Consider the following 21,331-nt stretch of genomic DNA (forward strand, 5'->3'; position numbering starts at 1 on the left):
GAAAATGATGTTGAAAGCACGCAGATGTCTTCTCTGTTGCTAAGCTTATCCTAAATGAAGGACTGTTCAATGTTTTGATCATGGAGTGATCCACAATAGTGGATCCACTGGCAGTTGATGTGATGCACCTTTCTCAGAAGGGGAAAAGCCTTTTTTGCACATGTTAGCAGTGCTGATTGTTAGACCTTTAAACTAGATTGGAAGGGGGAATGGAAAAAAAATCAGTCTTGCCAGTGATCTGCAGCAGGATGCTGCACCAAAATTTGAGGGACAAATTGTTGGTGAGATGGTTAAATTGGCCCCACAAGGTGACAGGCACAATGAACCACACCTGAAACCCTCCTATACCAACACACACAGCATGACAAACAAGGAAGAGGAAGCAGAAGCTCTGGCCCAGTCCCAGAGATATGCCATCACTGGGATAAGCAGAACCTGTGGGATGAGTCCTGTGACTGCTGTGCCAGGATGGATAGCAGTAGACTCTTCAGCAGAAACAGGCTGGGCAGGTGAGGTGGCGGTGGTATGGCACTGCAAGTAAAGGAGGGGCTGGCATGTGTATGGAGTTTGCAGTGACATACCTGAGAGCCTCTGGGTGAGGGTTAAGGGTCAATAAATAATGCAGATGTCACCGTGGGCGCCTGCTACAGGCCATGCAGCCAGGACAACGACACTGATGAACTATTCTTTGAGAAACTAAGGGACACCTCCAAATCACCTGCCCTCGTCCTTATGGGGGACGTCAACTTGCTAGATATTAACTGGCAATATCACACAGCTGAGACAATCAGGGCAGGAAGAGTGCTCAAATACCTGGGTTATAACCTCAAGATACAGGTACCACATTTGTTGCTTATTAACAGCGAGGATCTCATGAGCAAAGTGGAGACGAGTGGCTTGCAGGCCTCAGTGGTCACAGAGCATCGAGCTGCTGTCAGGAGGAAAAGTACCAGCAAAACCTCAGCTCTGGACATGAGGAGAACAAACTTGAGGCTGCTCAGGGCACTAGTGAGTGAAGTCCCTTGGGCACCCGGGTCCATCAGTGCTGGTCACTTTTCAAACATCACCGCCTAAGGGCATAGGAGCAGGCAATTCCCAAATACTGGAAGTCAAGGAAAAAAGGCAGAAGGCCAGCTTGCCTGAACAGGGATCTTCTTGTGAAGCTATGGCAAAACCAGCAGGTGTATGGCCAGTGGAAGCAAGGTTAGGCAATATGGGAGCAATACAGAGATGGTTTTTGCTACTGTAAGAATAAAATTCACGAAACCAAAGCTCAGTTGAAGTTATAGCTAGCCAGTACAGGGAGGAACAACAAAAAGAGCTTCTAAAAATATATTAATGGGGAAAAGGGGTGCAGAAATTACATCAGCCCATTACAGGATGAGGATGAGGAGTAAGTGATCAGCTGTATGGTCCTTAGTGGCTGTCCAGGTTTAAAACACAAGAGAGTCCCAACTTTGCACATGCTGTAAAGCCTGTAAAGCATTTCCACCATCAACTGGCTGCTCTGGTAGACTGCCCTCCAACAATGCACGTACCCCTTAGATTGCTCTGGGCCTCTTTCAGCCTTTCCTGGCTTCTTCTTCAGCACACACCTCCCTCCTGAGACAACCACAGGACACTGAAGGATCCCCTACCCAGAAAACCCAGGGCCCAATTTACCCTGTTAGCCTGGTCAGCATGCCTAGATTTCCATTAACTGATAGTGACTAATCAGTCATTGCAGAAAAATCTGTGTAGGACCATGATGGAGGTTCGAAAGTCCGCGGCTTCAGTGGTGACTCATCTTGGAAAGACCTAGATTAGCTGGTGGAAATTAGACCCAAACTTTCCACTGATAGCCAGCTAAAACCCACACTGTGATTCTCCTCTGAACTGCAGCAACACTTATATAGCAGGCAAGGCAGATAAGGCCTAAATCTTGCAACTTTGTGTGAATGACAATAACCTTTGCCAGCTGTACTTGAACCATATTAACCCCCGCTAGCTGTACGGAAAGAAGCTGCTCACGCAGTAGCAACAGGTGACAATATTAACACTTACAGGGAAAAAGGGAACAGACTGACTTGTACAGAAAGTATCTTGTTGAGATAAAAATGGCTTTCCACAGAAGATGCTAGAAGATTTTTATCATAATGAGTAGAACACACAGTTTGAGTCTTAAGGTCACCAAGACAATGCCTCTGTTCTGGAGCTGAGTCCTCAGAGGAGCAGCAGATAAACATAAGCACCAGCAGAGGATATTATGGGAGGCTACAGAGTAAAACCAGCAGAGGATGAAGGAGTACATGAATGGCAGGCAGACCCCAGCACAGGGGAGACCAAAGTCTCTGCCATCACAGAAGAAAGCCTACAGTGGCACGAACATACAGCATGCTGCAAAAAGCTCTGATGGCAATCGCAGTCTGGATCATGTCAAAGGTTAGAGGAGGCAGCTCTGGGAATAATTACTTTAGAGCAGCAGCAGTCATTGTTCAACCACAACCTTAAAGGTGAAGATAAGGTTTAATGAAACTGCAAAGCAAATGAATCTGAATAGTTGTGCAATCCAGCCGTAGTAATAAGGAAAACTGCAGCCTGTGCAAACGTGTTATGACATGCACATAATGACTACAACATGCAGTTTGAGTCTTAAGATCAGCAAGCCAATGCATCTGCAGCAAAGTCATCCCTAGTGTAGGTTCTTGTACCAAACACACACACACAGAGCCATCCCCCCATCCACCCCCGTTCCCTGTTCTCTGGCGGTTCAGCCAATGAAGCTCAGCTACGCTGACCATCACACCACTTCAAGTCAAACCACAGCATCAGAGTCTCAGGATGCTGCACATTTTCACTTAATCTTACATCCTGTAGCATTATTTCAAATTTCTTTTCCATATTCCCCTTTACATACCAACCTCTCTCCACTTTCCACTTTATGATCCACTCTGCAACCCACTTCACCTTACTCTTGAGTTAATTCCTTCCAGGTAGTATCAGACAGAGCTATCATGTTTTCTTGCAACTATAGGATAAACCATGTTGAAACTCTTAATATATAAGATATATATATAAAATTAGTAAATATACGTGTATATATATAAAATTAAGGAAAACAATACACTGAGCCATATACTCAACAGGACCACAGCACAGTCATCTAGAATTTCACTGGGCTGCATCACTGGTGCTGTGTACATCAGGACTAAACCCAGTATTATGAAAATATCAGAGAACTTGAGGAAAATAAAAGGACAAACCTGACTTTATGCTCTTATGAGACAGTCCTTCTTTTCTTCTCCTTTGAACTACCTCCCACAACACTCACTGGAGCAAGGAAAGGCTGAATGCTGTTGTCCTTCTCTGGCCAAGACTCAAGTACACCCTTCAGATGACAGCCTTTAGCTGAGAGAATGAATTCAGGGAATTACTATGCTTGCTAGACTAAAAACCACACACGTTTTTATAGTACATAAGTGTACGGAGGCATCTCTATGCTGATGCAAGTCTAAGAACTGAAGATTATTTTTGAAGTGTCAAAGGACATTGCTTTAAATCTGTAGTTTAAAACTATGCTTTAAACATATGTTTATATGTTTTAAAAACAGCTATCCTGGATTGTCCTGGATTGTTGTAAATGGCACTGAAGCATTGCCACTCCAGAGCTCACAAAAAAGAGCATCCACCTCCAGAAAGTACATGCAGACAAGCAAGAGGCATTCAGCATGCAGCCCAAGCTGGCTTCATTGTCAACTTCTCTTTTTTTGGTTTGTTTCTTTACATTGGGGGAGTGGGGGAATTCGTGTGTTTTGGAATAAATTTGGGAATTTGTATCTGTGTGTGAGACATCCAATCCAACACATAAGTGGCATTTTCTAAAGGAACATAACAAATATGTGTAAATTCTCCCTAGACAAAACCAGTTGTTCTTGAATTAGACTAGTTCTTGAATTAGACTAAGGGCAGACATTTAAACCATTGTTACAGCTGCCTTCAAACGCATTCCTGACCATGTAAAGTCAAAATGTGCAGCACTGAGGGCAGGCACTTTCCTGAAAGGAAACAAATGACATCTGTGGTCACGAAATTTGCAAATTAGCTACCACTCAATCAATTTTGTGAGGAACATGTTAAATGTTATGCCCAGAGACAGAATTTCAAATTGAGACATCAGCTGCAAAATAAATTTTTTCCTAAGTTTTTTTCCCTCCCACAAGTAGATTATGTCTACAGCCCTGTGAGTTCCATGTTTTCAGAGATCAGATGTTGCACTTTCAACTTCCCCTTTGTCTTCTCATCTCAGAAGATCTAAGCCCTTCTTCTATTCCAAGTTGCTGCACATAAAAAATAGATGTGATTTTAAAATCACGTAAGCATATCAGTACAGAACTCACACACTGACAAATTATGAAACAGACATAGAGCTTCCTTAAAACCACAAAATCAAAATTAATTGAAACTTTGGTTTACACTGAATTCAGAACAGTCCACTTCTCAAACAATGTCAAATACTTTAGAACTAGCCCAAGCAGGCCAGGTCCAAGCCTGAAAGTGTGGGATCAGGATTTCAACAGGAGTACATTTAGTCTGCATTTCAGTAAGGTAGCTGCTGTAGTGATAGGCAGCCTTGCTGCTCTGGGCAGCCCTGTTCTGCAAGACTGGTGACACTTAAAAAGGGAATAAGTTGTTTCCATAGAGTGACTTGCAACTCATCCCTGGAAGTGTAAAATTGGCTGCAACTGCTCAGGTGTGTCCCCTGTTAGGTGTGCTGCCATAGCCCTCACAAGAGGCTTACACCTGCAGCCAGGCTGTTAGCTGTGTCAATGCAGCTGCAACAGCTCATTGCAAAAATAGCATTCTATTTCACCTGCACGTGTTACAGGTGCTCTGCAAAGTGAGAGGCTGCATTTGAGTGAGTGTGCAGGTGAAGGAAAACACCTGGGTTTGCCCCAGACACTGTCGTGCTCTGGGTTTGCTCTGTGCCAGCCACTTGGAAGGCTTGATCCATGAATAGTGCTCCCCACTGCGAGGGAGATAATGCAACAAACCAAAAGTCAAATTATTCCTGTCACATACTAAGCTACTTCCTCCAGCCCAAAAAAACTTCTGTATTTCAGGTCTGTTTCAGTACATCAGAGAACCAACCAAACATGCATCTACATCTTTTCTTCAGTCTTTTTCCCATTGCTAGGGAAGAAAGACCAAGGCACAGACCCTGTCCCAGCTGTTGAATGCTTCTGGTGCCTGCCCCCATCCCCCACTCCTACAAAAAAAATTGTGTTCTGCTCAGGATGAAGTCAAGCAAAGGGATATTTTGTTTTCCATTTTGATAATGAGTGGTGCTTGGATCTGGAAGCATTGTTTGGAATTAATGGAGTGACATTACAGTAGTGGTTTTCAATTTTCTTTTGTATCCAAAGCTTCCAGGTTTTCTAGTAGAGGCAGAGACCTGTATCTGGCAAGTGAAGCCCTTGAGCAATAGGTTTCTTCCACTGATTTATTTTCTGCTGGCCTGGTAGGCAGAAAACCACTAGTGCAGTGCAGAGTAGCACAGAAACCACAACCTGACATGTACTTGCAAACGAAATTGTTAAAGTGCACTGAAAATGAAACTCTCCAAACATGCAATGTTCAACTGAGCTCAGCAGAGAGACTGAAACGAAAATGAAAAACTCACACTGAGCTGAATCCCTCTCACTGAACTGAAAGGAGAAAAATCTCAGAATCATTAGGTTGGAAGAGACCTTTAGGATCAGCCCTAACACTTCAACTCAACCATGGCACCAAGGGCCCCATCCAACCCCAGCTGCTCTCTGCTGGTTCATGCTTTTGATGGTTTCTGATGCAGGTTTCTTTACCTTTTCTTTCTGGGCTTCCTGTATGAGAGACATGGATATACTGGACTAAGTCCAGAAAGATGACAAAGGGCCTGATCTGTATTTCCAGGCATTCCTGGCACTTCTCTGCAGAAGAATCAGCAACTTTGAGAGCATGCTGGACATATGCTAGGACCACCCTCTGAAGGCCAAGCCCAGGGACAACTACCTCATGCCGTTTGCAATTACCAAACACCGCATAATTTGTAATTTGCCCTAGCCCCAGCATTCTTATTCAATTTAAACTGTGAAACCAGCATAAACTCCCAGTAGATCCAAAATATTAAGGAGTTCAAGAAGACAAATGTGCATGTCCCAGTTACCTTCCTCCAGCACATGCCACAGGACGACACGTGCCAACGTGCAGCGTCACACACCCTGGCCCTCTGCATGGGATGGCAATGAGCCGAAGGCAGTGACTTCCAGCCATCCTGGCCACCCAGCCCCACAGCACAGAAGTCTCTGAACAGCCTCAGAAAACCTCGTAGAGAAATAAAAAAACAACCCAAACCAAGCCCTTTTTTCAGCACTTACAGAAGAGCACTTACGATGGCTCCTAGACAGGATATCTGGAAGCTGGCAGTCAGAGGGATCAATGGTGTTTGCAACTTTTGGGGTTTGAGGGCAGGAGCTCATTTCTTCCTCTTCTTGGCACTCCCCATGCCAGAATTTCCCCCACTGGTTTTGCCCATTCTGCAAGATCCACCCTCTCCATATTACTCCTCCCCCTCGCACTGGTCAGCCTCAGCTGCTGGACAGCAGATCCAGCACCTGTCTCCAAGATCTCTAGAAATGCAATTTTCTACAGTTTGTTAACTCAAAATTCTAACTAGACCTTTCCAGATACACTTTAATAACTCCTCAGGGCCAGAAAGTTTTCCTTTGGTGCTTTGTCTTTACTTGGACTTTTGGAGGGAGGTGAGGAAAATAGAAAATTTCAGGACTTCTAGAAAATAGCAGTTATACCAACTCCTCTCCAAAATAGATACGCTTTTGTTTCTCTTTTAAAGTGAAAACATTTGCTAAATCACTTACTGCATTGATTTTTATGCACGCTCATTACTTCACAGGAAAAAAATCTCAGGAAGAAAAACTGTAAGGAGGCTAAAGTATTTCCTCTCCTACAAACCAGCAAAAACACAACTGTGATATGACAGGCAGGATAAAAATACTAAGGCCTAATTTCTGTACTAAGGCTTCTCAGGTCACCAATGCTGTGATGGTTGCACCATTACAAAGACTGTACCACCTACAATCTTTTCCGTGGCCATTTCCTGCAAGCAAGCCATGGTATATGAATATTTGAGAGCAGTTTGCAAGGAGGTGCTGATGCCTGGAAGGCAGGCTGCCTGCCTGTCCCCACACAGCCCATTTGGTGCCACATAAGTCTTTCTGCAAACAAAAGCTGGGCTCTTTGATGGAGCCTAGATGTGTCTCCTGAAGTGGTCTTGTCCAGGGTGGGGTGTCACGAGAAAATGACCCCTCTGTCACCATTGGCAGCACAAACTCAAGGGCCAGTTTTCTCATGGTCACAGCTAAAACTGTCAACAATGTCATTATTGCTGTGGAGTGTGGAAGAGGTAGGACAAGGTGTCCCAAAGCCTGCTTGCACCATGCCCAGGTTTTTCTGATAGTAAATGCTGAAGAAAATCCATACTACAGCCACAGCCAGAGATATTTTGGCTTGGCACATGACTTGTCTCAAGAAGTTTTTTAATGAAACGCCCCTCTACCAAGCAGAATTGTTTAGCCCTGTTCCATAAGCCTGTCCCAGGTCATTGCTATGCACCAGTATGTAAGAGTTTCCTTTTGGGCTGCAATCCAAAGTTTTTTGACTGATTTCATGCAGATCTGATTTCATGCAGAAGTTTCCAGAATTTCGAAGTTTGAGGATTTTTTCTCTTTCCTTTCTGTCTTTTTTTTTTTTTTCAGTGCATAAGTAGAAACATTTCTTTGAAAAAATTTCCTTCTAAAACTATCTCAGCTTGAGGAATCATGCTGCAGGTAGCTTCTGTGCCTGCATATTCCACAGACTTACTACATTTATTCCTTGCAAAAAGCTTTGATTTATGACTCATCACACAGTAAAGCTGTGGTAGAAAGAGGCCAAGGACTGTTTCAAGACAAATAGACTAAAGATATGCCTGTGCAATCTGCTTCCTTTCTCAGAAAGACTGTGTTGTTGTTTTTCTCACTTATTTTCCTTTCTGTTCTATTCAGCAGGGTGAAATCAATCAGTGCTGCTGGTGAAACAAAAATCCATCTGGCAACAGTGATGACCAGCGACAGACTTGCACCAATTTACATCAGTCAGAGTTGTTTTATTTTATACTGGAGTCACAGCTCTCACCTCCCACTCCTTTATCAGGCCTCACAATGGAGGGGACCTGAGCTTAGCCATTTTGCCTTGCTCTGCAGCTCAAACAGTCTGCTGTGACAGTAGTAAGCTCCAATGTTGAGCAAATACTAGCCTGTTTGTCCTGGCTGACTGTCGTGGCGTTGTAAAACTTATTGCTAGAACCTTTGGCTAGTGTTCAGAAGATTAATCAGGGATGGGCCAGCAACGTGTTTGCCAATTGACAGAAGGTCTATCTCACAGCATTGCTATCTGTGAGTGCAGATGGCTCTGGGACATTGCTCATGTGCATGTGAGTTTACTGGTCTTTAACCCTCTCCTGATAATCAGCAGTTTCCTGGGATGTGAGGTGTTGCCCTCCAGGTGCCAGTCCCATTGATATCTTGGGAGGACATACATGGGAAATATTTGCTTCACACAGCTACACCTGAGATCCAGTCTGTGGTTAAACACTGTCACCCCTGGTGCTGATAATTTGCTGTTTCTTCTGGCATTTGTGGACAGTTTTCATGCTCCAAAATGCAAGTCTAAAATGTCTGAGAAAACCTGCAAGCTGGTCAGCAGCTCCAGGGAGGTGTGAACCTTCTCTCCAGCATCAGGGATTTCAGGCTCTTGTCATTTCTCTGGAGACAAAGTAAGCTTTAGAGGAACTGGACTTGCACAAAACAGATGCATTTTCTGGTAGTGGGTTGGATTAAGCTGCTAAGTATTGCTATTTCCTATCCAGACGGCAAGGGGATGAGTAATGTGTACACAACAAGAGCAGCTGGGCAGAGGATGTTTTTCATGTGCTTCTCCTAAGTGGCAGCACTGACAAATCTTGGATTACTGCTGCAAGCATAACTCTGTTCAGTATGCTTCAGAAAGCCCCAAGTTCTGGAAACTGCATTACCTTCTTCCTTTGTGGAAAGAAAAAAAAAAAAAAAAAAAAAGAAAAACGGACCTCTGTGGTATTCAGCATGTGCCAATTGAATAACCAGCACTGCTGTGCAATGCCACAGCACCATTTGCTGGGAGGAGAGGTTGCTGGTTTTTCCCACCTGACTTCACAGCAGAGATTCCAAGAGCATGAAAAATTAAAGGGAGCTTTCGTGAGAGTCACTAACAGGTTTACTACCCTTGGTAGGAGAGGCCCATCACCAAGGTGTCTGGAGAGTGGATACCTGTTTTTGGGAGCATGCTGCACTACACATGGGGCCCTGAGCAGTGCAGCACCACTGGCAGCTATGAAGGCAGCAGAGGTCCCTGTTTCTTGTGCCTAGATGATCCGAGCTGGCCATAGGGCAGAATAAGGAACAGGGTACTCTCTGATTAAAGGATACGAGTTACTCCCAACCTTTACCCCCAGGGTCCTGCCCTCTGTGTGAATATAAGACAGTTGGCTCTGTCTGAACTCCAGATTCAGCAAAATTTTTAGGCAACAATTCATCTCACAAATGTTGCCCACACCTCCTGCAGGCTGCCCTACATATCCTGGAGGTGATGCTTGGACCCTGCGGGGACATGCAGGACCCTGTGACACATCTCAGAGTGCTGCACAGGCTGTGGGGACCTGATACTGAACTGGCACCTCTGAACTGGATAGCAAAGAGACTTCAGCAGGGTTAGCTCCTTGGAGAAATGGAAACATAATTATACAACCTTGACACTGGTTCCCAAGGACACAACAGGGCTGGCAGTGCTGCACATGGTGATTGTGCCAGCTCTGCCACTTCTGCCTCTTTGTACTCCCTCCTCCAGCATGAGAGCCTGGTAGCAAAATCCACTCCGTGGACCACAGCAGAGGCTCAACCTGTGCAGTGCCACGAGGGAAAATGGATTGTGCCAACTGCTTGGTTTCAGTGGCATCGCTGATGGAGAGGGATGCCACTTAATTCTGCTTCCTGTGCAGTGATAACTCCAGCAGGGTTGAAGGAGGACTCCTAAGAATATCATTCCAAATTACTTCCTCCCAGCCCCAGGAAGGGGAAGAGGAACACACGCTTTAAGGAGATAGAATTTGCCTTAAAGCTTTTTTCCCCTAGCTTCTGCCCACAGAAGCATCCTGGCTGCCACAGCAGGAAGCTTGCAGCTGACTGTGTGCATAATGTTGTTGCATCCATCCTGGCTCAGTCAGAAGTGGTGCAGATAGCTGCAGATAACTCTAAGAAAGAGTTATTTACCCAGCCAAGGCCTGATCCTGCTGCGAGTCAAGGCTGTCTGTTGGCAGCAGAAGGAACCACACTCTGGGACAGCCATTTCCTAGCAAAGGAAGTTGGGAAGGATGAGTGGCTTAAAAGCAGCCAAAGGCATCCTCAGACCTGCCTCTGGCCCAGTATAATTGGCACTGATTACAGGTTTGCACAATCTGTAGCCATGAGTTCTCATTTTTAGATTGCTCAAGGTTTACATGTAGTTAGTTAACGTGGAAGCAGGACACCTGAGGAAGGTCTGTTTGCCCTGGGCTGCCCAAAATATGCTATCACCTGCTCAGCAAGTCCCTTGCTCCCAGAGCCACAGTGGCCATGGCACCACATGTCCCACAGGCTCCACTTCCCAAAAGTAGAGCCAAAGCTCACACACAGCATCAGGGCTGTGCTCTTGGCTGAATGGGAAAGGGCTGCTAATGAGAAAAACAACAGCATGCAGTGATACTAGAGCAGGCTTTCCAAAAAGCTTAAATCACAAGAGTTGTTCAGCCACCAGAGAAACAATGCAAGAAATAGGCAAGAGAACAGTGCTATTTGCAAAGTATGCCTAAGTCCAAAAGCTAATTCAATATCCCTTCATGGGTCATCATGACTAAATACTGAGAATAAAAATAATATTAGAAACAGCCTAGAAGAAAAACAGCTTAGTACATGGCATGGGATAAAAGCACTCGCCTTCAGTCTGCACTGGCTCAGGTTGTGGTTCTGAGACTGGAGGTTAGGAGGAAGCTCATGGGTTGTGATCATGCACAGCAGGGGCTTTGGGTCTTCACAGCATTTACTTGGACATCAATGAAGCCTCAAGGTCCCGAGCCTGGTGCCTGGTCCCTGCCCTTGCAGGAAGCTGCCACCTCCTCAGGTGCACAGCAAATACCACAGCAAGGTTTTCTCACTGCCCTTGGTCCCAGGCATGAATGTAGTGCTGTGGGAGGCGTGTAGGATTTTGACAGATGCATTTCCAAGAAAAAAATGTTCATCTTCTCTTGGGCAATGTCCAGAGGCTTCGTCTGACTTCGTCAGCATAAGTTACTTTATATGCATTACTTTTTCAGGACAGACACAAAATTTTGTGCTCTTTCCTGAGCAGGGAACATAGCCTGAGAGATCAAGTCTAAGGTACACACACAGGGTGATGTAAGTTTAGAGGACATATTTGCAAAGGAAGGCACCCTAGAAAGGCAAGTTTCAATAAGATATCAGTTAGGAAAAAGCAGTAATAGCCAAAATACATTAATTCCAAGTAACACTGCTGCAAATACCACCACCACCATTCAAACAAAACACAAAGAGAATACATCCACTGCCTTATGCACCATTATGTCAGTCAAACCAGAAAAAAGAGGGTGGAAGGTACTAGATTTTTAAATGGCAGCATTTTATACTCCTTCCCTCTCTTTCACACTGGAGCAAATGAAGACAATGAGGAATCCAACCTACAGCTGCCAGATAGGTAATAAAGCTTCTCAGGAATAGAATGTTTCACCTGGTGGAAAAATTCAAAGCTAAAACTTGATTTGTTTATATTTCTTTTATATCTGGTACTCAGTTGGAAGAATACTGTGTTTGAACAAAAGGTCTTTTTGGCAAGTAGGAATACAAACACACCCAGACAGCACTCAGGTAAGCATGGAAACCTACATTTTTTTCATTTACTAACATAAAAATGTCATATCTTTAATATAAAATTAAAGGGAAGAAATTAATCAAGACCACATTTTCTTTTTATTTCTATTTATAAACAAAACCTATGATGTAGCAATCACATCTAATGTTTATTTAAATTTATTTAAAATATATCCTGCTAAAGAATAAAAACTAATTATTAATATGAAAATAAATATATTTAATTTGAAAGCGTATATATTGTGTATAAACAAAATATGCACAGGGTTAATGTTTCTTAGCTAGCTTAAAGCTAAAACTAATCCAATATGCAACTCAAATTCCCACAGCTTAATACATTTTATGACTAAGCTGCTGCTTTAATGGCCAGTCATAAAATCTAAATCACTTAACCCAACATGCAAAGCCCAGCATGTGTACTGAAATCTGTGCTAAGCCATTAAAGGCATTGCTGTCTGACGGTGTGAGTCTACTGCAGCTTGTGCTGGTGTTGAATGCTGCAGTTGCCTCCCTCTGCCAGCCACCAGACCCTCCACTGAGGCCTTCCAACTTTAAAGCAACAAACAAATACACAAACAGAAAAATCAACCCCAAAACTCCCAAACCTGACTCCTTCCCTTCCTTTGCAACTGGATTTAGTTTGCTGAAATGGACTTGCAAAGGGTTTATCAATCCCTGCAGCCAGCACTATATGGTGGCATTCAGTGACGTCTGACCTCCTTGGCCTGTGCCCAAATGTGCCTGTGCCCAAATGTACCTGTGCCCAAATGTACCTGTGCCCAGATGTGCGTGTACCCAAATGTACTTGTGCCCAAATGTACCTGTACCCAAATGTACCTGTGCCCAGATGTGCCTGTGCCCAAATGTACCTGTGCCCAAATGTGCCTGTGCCCAGATGTACGTGTACCCAAATGTACCTGTGCCCAAATGTACCTATACCCAATGTACCTGTACCCAAATGTACCTGCGCCCAAATGTACCTGTACCCAATGTACCTGTGCCCAAATGTACCTGTGCCCAAATGTACCTGTGCCCAAATGTACCTGTACCCAATGTACCTGTACCCAAATGTACCTGCGCCCAAATGTACCTGTACCCAATGTACCTGTGCCCAAATGTACCTGTGCCCAAATGTACCTATGCCCAAATGTACCTGTGCCCAAATGTACCCATACCCAAATGTACCTGTGCCCAAATGTACCTGTACCCAATGTACCTGTGCCCAAATGTACCTGTGCCCAAATGTACCTGTACCCAGATGTACCTGTACCAAATGTACCTGTGCCCAAATGTACCTATACCCAATGTACCTGTGTCCAAATGTACCTGTGCCAGACAGTGGCAGATGCTCAGATTCCTGCGGTGGAGGATGTGCTTCAAGGCTTACAATTTGCAGTGCCTTGTGAGGCTCAGGAGCCCGTGGCCGCTGGACAGACAGCATGTTTGTTTGTCTGACCCAGGAGAGTTGCACTTCTCAGGGACACAGGTGCTGGACACACTGCATCTCCATGCACCATCTTTCTCGGTGCCAGGATAGCCAGGCAAAAACACAACACAGAACACAACCCTGTGTTTTATCCTCCGACTTGGCTTCATCACTGCTTCAAATCATCTCTGGGGCATCCAGGACTCCATTCCAGCAGTCCCTGACAGCACTACTAGGTTTTCAGCAGTGGGTTCAATGGGCACAGAGGCTGGAGGCACCCTGAGCTCAGCTGAAAGCCATGCTACACCCACCACACGTGCTGTCCACTCCCACTGTTTACCATCCCCCCAGGCATGGAGGCAGTGGGACAGACGGACAGGTGGTCAGCAGGATGGTGACAATCAAGGCACCATGGCTGCTTCTGCATCGCCTCCAGCAAGGAGCAGTTCATGCCACATGCAAGTCCTCCAGGAGGGTGCACATCAGCAACACGTGGTTGGCTTCTGTGTGAGCTGGTACCTCCGAGAAAGAGCAAAGGGGGAGAGAAGCATGTCAGGCCTTGCACCAGGCCCAGAGAGGAGGAAATGCACCTCAATCCCATGGACAGGTGGTTGGACAGGGAGCGGCAGCCTGTACCTGTACTTGGCTGGGAGAGAAGAAATAGGAGGGAAGAGCAGAGAGAGCTAACCTAGAGGTAGAGAAAACAGCAATAGGAAACCTAGAAGTAAGATCCTGGCCCTGGAAACATTGGGCAGGTGAAGGGGAAACTTAGCAGAGGGACTGGAGGCAAAGAGGAATTGTTATTGTGAAGGACAAGATGCTGATTCCCTCACCCAGACAAGATGACTCATATCCAATAGGCCATGAAGGCACTCAGAGTCTGCTTGGATGTATCAAGGATTAACAAAACTCATTTATTCTCTTTTTTCACCCAGGTATTTCGGGAATTAGTGGTGCAGCCAGTAGTGACAGCCAATGATTACCATCAGTAATCCATTTGTATTGTTTCCATTTCAGACCAAGAAATGGAAACAATGGAAATGGAAATCTATTTGGTTTATACAAATAGATTTTTTTTCCATATTTATACTGAAGCAAAAGAACTTCAGATTCGTGCCCCCTTTTTACACCATCCTCATGTACACATGAAAGCCAGGAGGTCATGCTGTCATCTAGATGGACCTGGTCTGGCTGGAGAAATGCCCCAACAGAAACATCATGAAGTTCAGCAAGGAGGAGTTTAAAATCCTGAACCCAGAAGGGAACAGCTGGAGCCTGGGGGCTGACAATCTGAAAAGCAGCTCTGCAGAAAAGGATATGAAGGTCCTGGCAGACACTAGGGTGAACTTTAGCTTCAGTGTGCCCTTTCCACAGAGAAGGAAAATGGTGCCTTGGGCTGCACAGAAAGGAGCGATGACAGCTGGCTGAGGAATGGGATCCTTCCCACTACTCTGCGCTGGTGAGGTCACAACTCAAGCAAGTCCATGGGAATGCCACAAGCACAATGAAGGAGCTGAAGAATCTGACATATGAGGAGGAGCTGAGAGAGCTAGGACTGCTCAGTGTGGAGAAGAGAAAGCTCAAGAGCATCTTATCTGCATGTACAAATATCTGATGAGAGTGAAGGAGAAGGAGACAGACTTCTTTCTCAGTGGTGCACAGTGCCAGGATTAGAGACAGTGGGCACAAACTGAAACACAGGAGATTGCTTTTGGACTTTCTGAAACACTTTTGCTGTGAGAGTGGATGCACAGTATGGCCAAAGATTTTTTTGTCTGCATGCTCAAAATCCACCTGGACCGAGTCCTGAGCAATCAGCTCACACATCCAGTCTTGAATGGACCAGGGGGCAAGAAGTTCCTGCACTGCAAGAATGCTTATAGTGGGCTGTTTGAAGCAGCAGTGATTACCAATCTTCTGCTGAAAAATCCAGTACCCATTTTTACTGAGGAGATCCTTGGGGTAGTACAGACACTCTCTGGCTGGAAGCAGAAATTTCTTTGTCACACAAAATTTTCTTAGAGTAGTGTCTTCTGATTTGTTGCCTGTGGACTTGTGGGTATCTGTAGAGTACTTCTAGAGGACACAGAGATAGTAACTAAACAAAGGGAGCTCAGCACAAAGGGATTTAAGCATACCATATAGGAAAAAAATCCTTAAGGATCTATCAGCTGGGCACATAAAGGAAAATGGACATTTGTGTTGATCTGATCAAACTCAAGTGGGTAGTGAAGCACCTTTCTCCATGCAAAACTACAGGTTTCAGCTAAGTATGGAGAATAGCCCAGAAACTGGAAACAAGGTTTAGGAGATGTGTTGCAAGGACTGTGGTTTTCACAGGAATACTACAGCAAGACTTTTCAAACAATGTCTTTAAATAAATGCTAAGGAAATACCATTTCCCCCCCCCCCCCCCCCCCCCCCTTTTATTACCACCTTGGCAGGAACCAGTTCCCAAAAAGCAACTGCCAAGCATCAGTGTATCAGATTTACACCATCTGCACACGGAGATAAGGTGCTCCAGCCTGGAACTCAGTATGCCCTTTACAGCTCTCTGATTTTCACATGTTGCTAGCGGCAGGGAGGAGATGGTAAAATTCCCTTGACAGGAGGAAACACATTTATCCACTGATTGCAGTATTGCAATGGGAGCAAATGGCTCCCAGAGGTGCAGCAGACATCAGAAGTGGCTGCAGTGCAAACCAGATGAAGGCAGCAGAGCACTGAAATGGTAGAGCTTCAGTCCCTTCAGACACTTGCCACCTCCCACCTAGAAAACTGAAGAAAACTGTGTCCAGCCTATTTATGACAACATCAGCTTCCTGGGGACTGAGAAGCTTAAAACATTTCACAGCCTACAAGGAGAAAAAGACCCCATGACGTTGGGAGTTATAAATTAGACAAAGTCCATGGAGTTTTTTTAGAGGGAAGTCTACTGTATTTTGGAGGAGGAGACAATCTTTAGTAAAAAGGGCTCCTTTATTCTCTAAGATACTTTCCTTTAGGATATAATCTGTGTTTAGGCTTGAATAAACAGCAGGAAATACAACCTTCTCATGCAATGCAAAACATCATAATTTTGTGGCTAGAAACCTGGCTTCTGTGATCCTACAAATCAGCTATTACCACCCATTAGAAGGACTTGAAGCACGATTTCCTCTGGATACTTGTAGCATTTTGACATTGAAACGCAATGGTTACATGTTTCCCGGCATAAGTCAACTGCTGGCTACTTTGCTGTGATGCCGCAAAAACCAGCCTTGAGATGGACTGTATGGACCAGGGCAGTCCTTCCTGCTGTACAGACTTGGTTTGTGACTTCATATGTTCATGAAAAATGACTCCACTGTTCGACAGTAATGTACTGCCTGAGGCAAAATTGCACCAGACTCTCTTTTAATCACTGGTCAGAGAGCTGGAAATGCCAAATTTTACTTCTGATGTTCATTTCAGCTGTTTTTAAACTAAATGAAACAATCTCTTTAGTCATCACCTGTTGCATACAAAAGCAATCTGTTTGACAGGCAAAGCATGAAAATATTACCCAGTTATATTCTGGCTGCAGAAAGACTGTTTTTATGTACACATATAAAAATATGAATGCCAAATATGACTGTTGGCTCCTAGCAGAGCTAGCGCATTGCTGACGCACTGTGATGAGATCATTGTTTGTGTCACTCTGCATACAGACAGGATATGCTTCACCATCATGTGACCTTATCACTGCAGGAGGATGCCTGAAACACACCAACATTTTAAGCTGAGATTCTAAGCTCTAGTAAGAGGGATCCTAGTTCATACCACCAGTGTAGTACTCACAGAGGTACGCTCCTTCCAACATCTGCCTTCTCCCTACTAGACACACTTTTATACACCCCAGTCCCACAGCATCAGCAGAGACCCTTCATGGTACAGTCATCACCGTACCGTAGAGTTAACATCCTCATCTCAAAAAAGGTCTGTGTCCGCAGTCATTCCCAAATAAGGGGAAAGTCCAAACCTGCCTGCTCCAGCTGGAGCTCCCTCCTGCTCAGCCAATGGCCCAACAGCGACGAGTTGTCCCTCTTCTCCCTGCAAATCATCTGCAGGAGGGCAAGCTGAATGCCTCAAGACATGGGAAGCCAAAATAAAGCAGCCTTTGAGAGGTTTGTAATCCAGAGACAACAGGTGTAAGTTCCCACGTCTTGCAGTGAGCTGCAATCCCTGCGGAAATGCTTTCCTTCTTTTCCAGCCATACAACATAACCCTTAAACAAATCATGCTGAAAGCCTCATAAAATCCATGGAAACAGGCTTATTCTAGATATCTAGCCTTCAGGAACATCTCAGAGGTCTCCAGCCTCTCTCTGAGCAAGGACTCTTAAAATTTAAAGAATCTTTCTAAATTTTCACCTCTTTTATTCTTCCATGTTTCCTAGTATGTTGCAAAGGTGGCCAGATTTGCCCATATTTCATTCTGGAGCATTAGTCACAAGCAAATTTAACACTGCATTCACCTCTCATTGCTGTTATTTCTCCTTCCCACGTTTCTCTCCTTGGGAAAACTCTATTTTTATAAAGACACTCAGGAACAACAGTAGCCCCAAAAAAGGAGGAGCGGAAGCCAATGAAACTGAACAGAAAGGAGGCAGGTGACAAAAGTATGTGCCTTGTCTTGCTCAGATTTGGGGGGCTGCCAGCTAAGGAAGCAGAGTTTCTGAATTCTTAGTAGAAGATGCAAAAGCCTAGGTGGATAAAACATTGTTCAAGCTTATAAGTAAAAAGTCCAGGAAGAAAATTACAGGTTTTGAGCTTTCCTCTGTCTGCTTACTGAGACGTGAAATGGAACTGGATACTAGACCCAGTGGCTCATAATTTATTTAACTTTGTGCTGCTGGCCTTTTATACTAGCAAATCATTAATTTACCTGTATGGTCCACTTACAGAAAGAATAGGTTTGTCAAATTCAAGGCTTCTTACAAGGTTTTATTTTGGCATCAGTACATATCTATATATAAAAGTTCATACGTAAAAATGCGTGCACCTATACCTTAATTTATGTAGTGTGTGTACATGCAATAGAAAAACAAAAATTGTATGTACAGATTCCTCCAAAGGCTTCATAGTTTCTATTTTCCCATTTCTATAGGGTTAGGGAGTTACTTTTGAATGTGTTGCTGCATTTTACATGTGTACTCTACAGGCCTGTGTTTATCTCATCACCTCTTCCAGTGTTTTGGTATTTGAGAAAAGGCAAAGTTATTGCCACCAAAAATAAGTTACTGTTCAACATGTAAAAATACACTCTTCCAGGCATGAGGCAAGCCTTGAAAGAAGAAAAGCTATTCATCATACAGTAAAGGCAGGGGGAGGGCTAGCAGAGCTTTAAATTGGCTTCAGCTCACTTCCACCCTGTGAGCAGATCTAAGTTTAACACAGGCCCAGAGGATGAAAAGACAAAGTCAAGAATAATAATTCACTTCATGTGAAAGCCCACTGAAGAGATTTCTTTTGACAGCTCCTGCTTTGTGCTCCCTGTGAATTTACTGGCTTCCTGCACAGCGACATGAGCCTGACCTCTCCCATTCACCCACAAACTGGCTACATATAAAATGGCTGTTAATTCCAGCTGGCACATGGGTTTTGGCTGAGGCCCTTCCTTCCTGTCTGAAACTGGGGAAAAAAAGTGTTGGGGGAATGTGTGGAGGGATGAGATAGAAAGAAGCAGCAATGCATAAACTTCTAGTGCAGGGCTCCCTAGTCTGCATTTCCTAATTGAGCATCTGCAGTCACACCAACAATTAAGAAAAAATCATTAGATCTAATTCAGATCAAGAAGAAGCACATTCTCCCCAGAAGCACAGACTACACATAAGCAGCAGTCCACTCTTGATCTGATGAGAATTCAAGAAATAAAGCATTCCAAATGCTGTGTTGGAAAGCATTTAAAATAGTTTACTTTTTACAGTATCTTAGGTTACAGAATTAAGCTGACTAGTTATTTTAACCTCGGCTAAATGTAAAGATGGGCAGCACAAACATCTTCCACTTAAAAAGGGTTGTTTGACACTTGTCCCTTCAGATGGACCCTGCAGGGCTTCAGCATCGTTAGAACTTTTGCAGGACACTAACCTAGAACTGCCATTGAAAAGGAAACCTTAGCAAGGTCACAGCCTTGCGAGGTTACAGCTGAACATCAGCAAAGCCTTAGGACCCACAAGACTGGTTGGTAGGCTTACATTTAATGTTGGATTTGTAGGGAAAACCGGACACTGATTACAGGTAGGACTTAAAACTGAAAACACAGCCACCTGTCCTTAGAAACTGCTACAAAGAAACATTTAGGGACCTGCCAAATAAACAAAAGCAGAATGTGGTGAATTTAACCCTAAGAATTATCACTTATTCTCAATTGTGTGATAGCTGGCAATTGAAATTGGCCTGTGCAGTGCAGAACAGCTAACAACTTTTTAAGCAGTCCAACTCTAAAGGCTCAGAATCAACAGGATGCACAAAGTCAGCAGGGTTTGGTTCTGTGGTTGGTGGTTTCCTTGGTTGTGGTGGTTTTTGGTTTGGTTTTGTTTGTTTGGTGGGGGTTTCTTGTTTGTCTGTTGTGTTTTGGGTTGGGTTGGTTTTATGATTTTTTTTGTTAAAAGCACATCCCAGGACCCTGATTTCAATTACAGTGCAGTTTTACAACACTAACATAAGAATCTTTCATATATTCTCCAAAGCCAACATAAAAGCAGAGATGACTTTGTGGAGGGAAATTCTCATCTGCCCAGATAACTGCATTATAACACTAAGTATTGCTTATGACACAGACTTTAATTTAGGAGATTAGAAAAAATCTTATTTAAACCTGTGCATTCACTCTGAATATCCAAGTAGTAAACCATTTAGAATATTCTGATCATTAGTTCAAAACAAACACATTCTCAGACCCAAAAGATGGATAAAATTTGAAATTATTGCCATTCCATACATTGCCATTCTCTCTTCTAAGTGTTATTTATGCAAGCATAGACCTATAAAAGCAGAAATCTTTTTTTAAGTATAAAAACACTATTAAAAGTATATCTGCCATATTAAATTTAGGCTTCCCCAGCATCAACAGCTATCATCAGTATCAGTGCTGTTGGGGAACAAGTTGGAAGAACAACAGCTGGAGCTCAAACCCACCCTAAAATTAGATGATCAGAAATTAGGTGTGAGGCTTAAGAGGTTTTAAGATTAATGAAACAGCTTCCAGAAGTGATTTGTGAAAACAGGTGGTTACAGACAAGCTTTTCCAGCTGTCAAAACAGACTTGAGAGGAAATGTAGGTAGCCAGCATTCAGCAGGAAGCAGGAGAGTGGCAAAAGGAATTCAAGGGAGAAAGACTTCAGCTGAAAGTACAGAATAAAAGAACAACATTATTTTAGCAGTAGGCAGGAAAGTAGTGAAATGACTGAGGGAAGAGGATTTATGTATTGCGCTGTGGCTGCAAATGTACTGAGCACAAAATACACTTGGGAGCATTTAAGTTTCTATAAATAGTTTTCAAGTAATTCCAGCAGTGTTTGTTTACACCATGCATGCAGGATTCCAACAACCCTTTCATAAACACAGTCTCTAAGTTTCACATGATCTTCATAAATGGTAGGGAAGAGACAAAAAGAAGCCAAGTTAGATGGCAGGGCAAGTTCAGAGTGCTTTTGAGTTAGTGCACCTGAAAGCAAAGGATCAACATTATTTCTCAATGCCAATATGTTTTGTGACAAAAGGTATCATCTCTAAAATCTGAATCCAGGCTAGTTACAATAGATATGGAACTATGCTCACTTGCACAGTAGATATGGAACTATGCTGTTCACTTGTAAAATTTTTGTGCACTGAAGCTACTCTAAGAAATTAAGAAT

Source organism: Fringilla coelebs, assembly GCF_963513975.1.
Source record: "Fringilla coelebs genome assembly, chromosome: Z".
Classification (NCBI taxonomy): domain Eukaryota; kingdom Metazoa; phylum Chordata; class Aves; order Passeriformes; family Fringillidae; genus Fringilla; species Fringilla coelebs.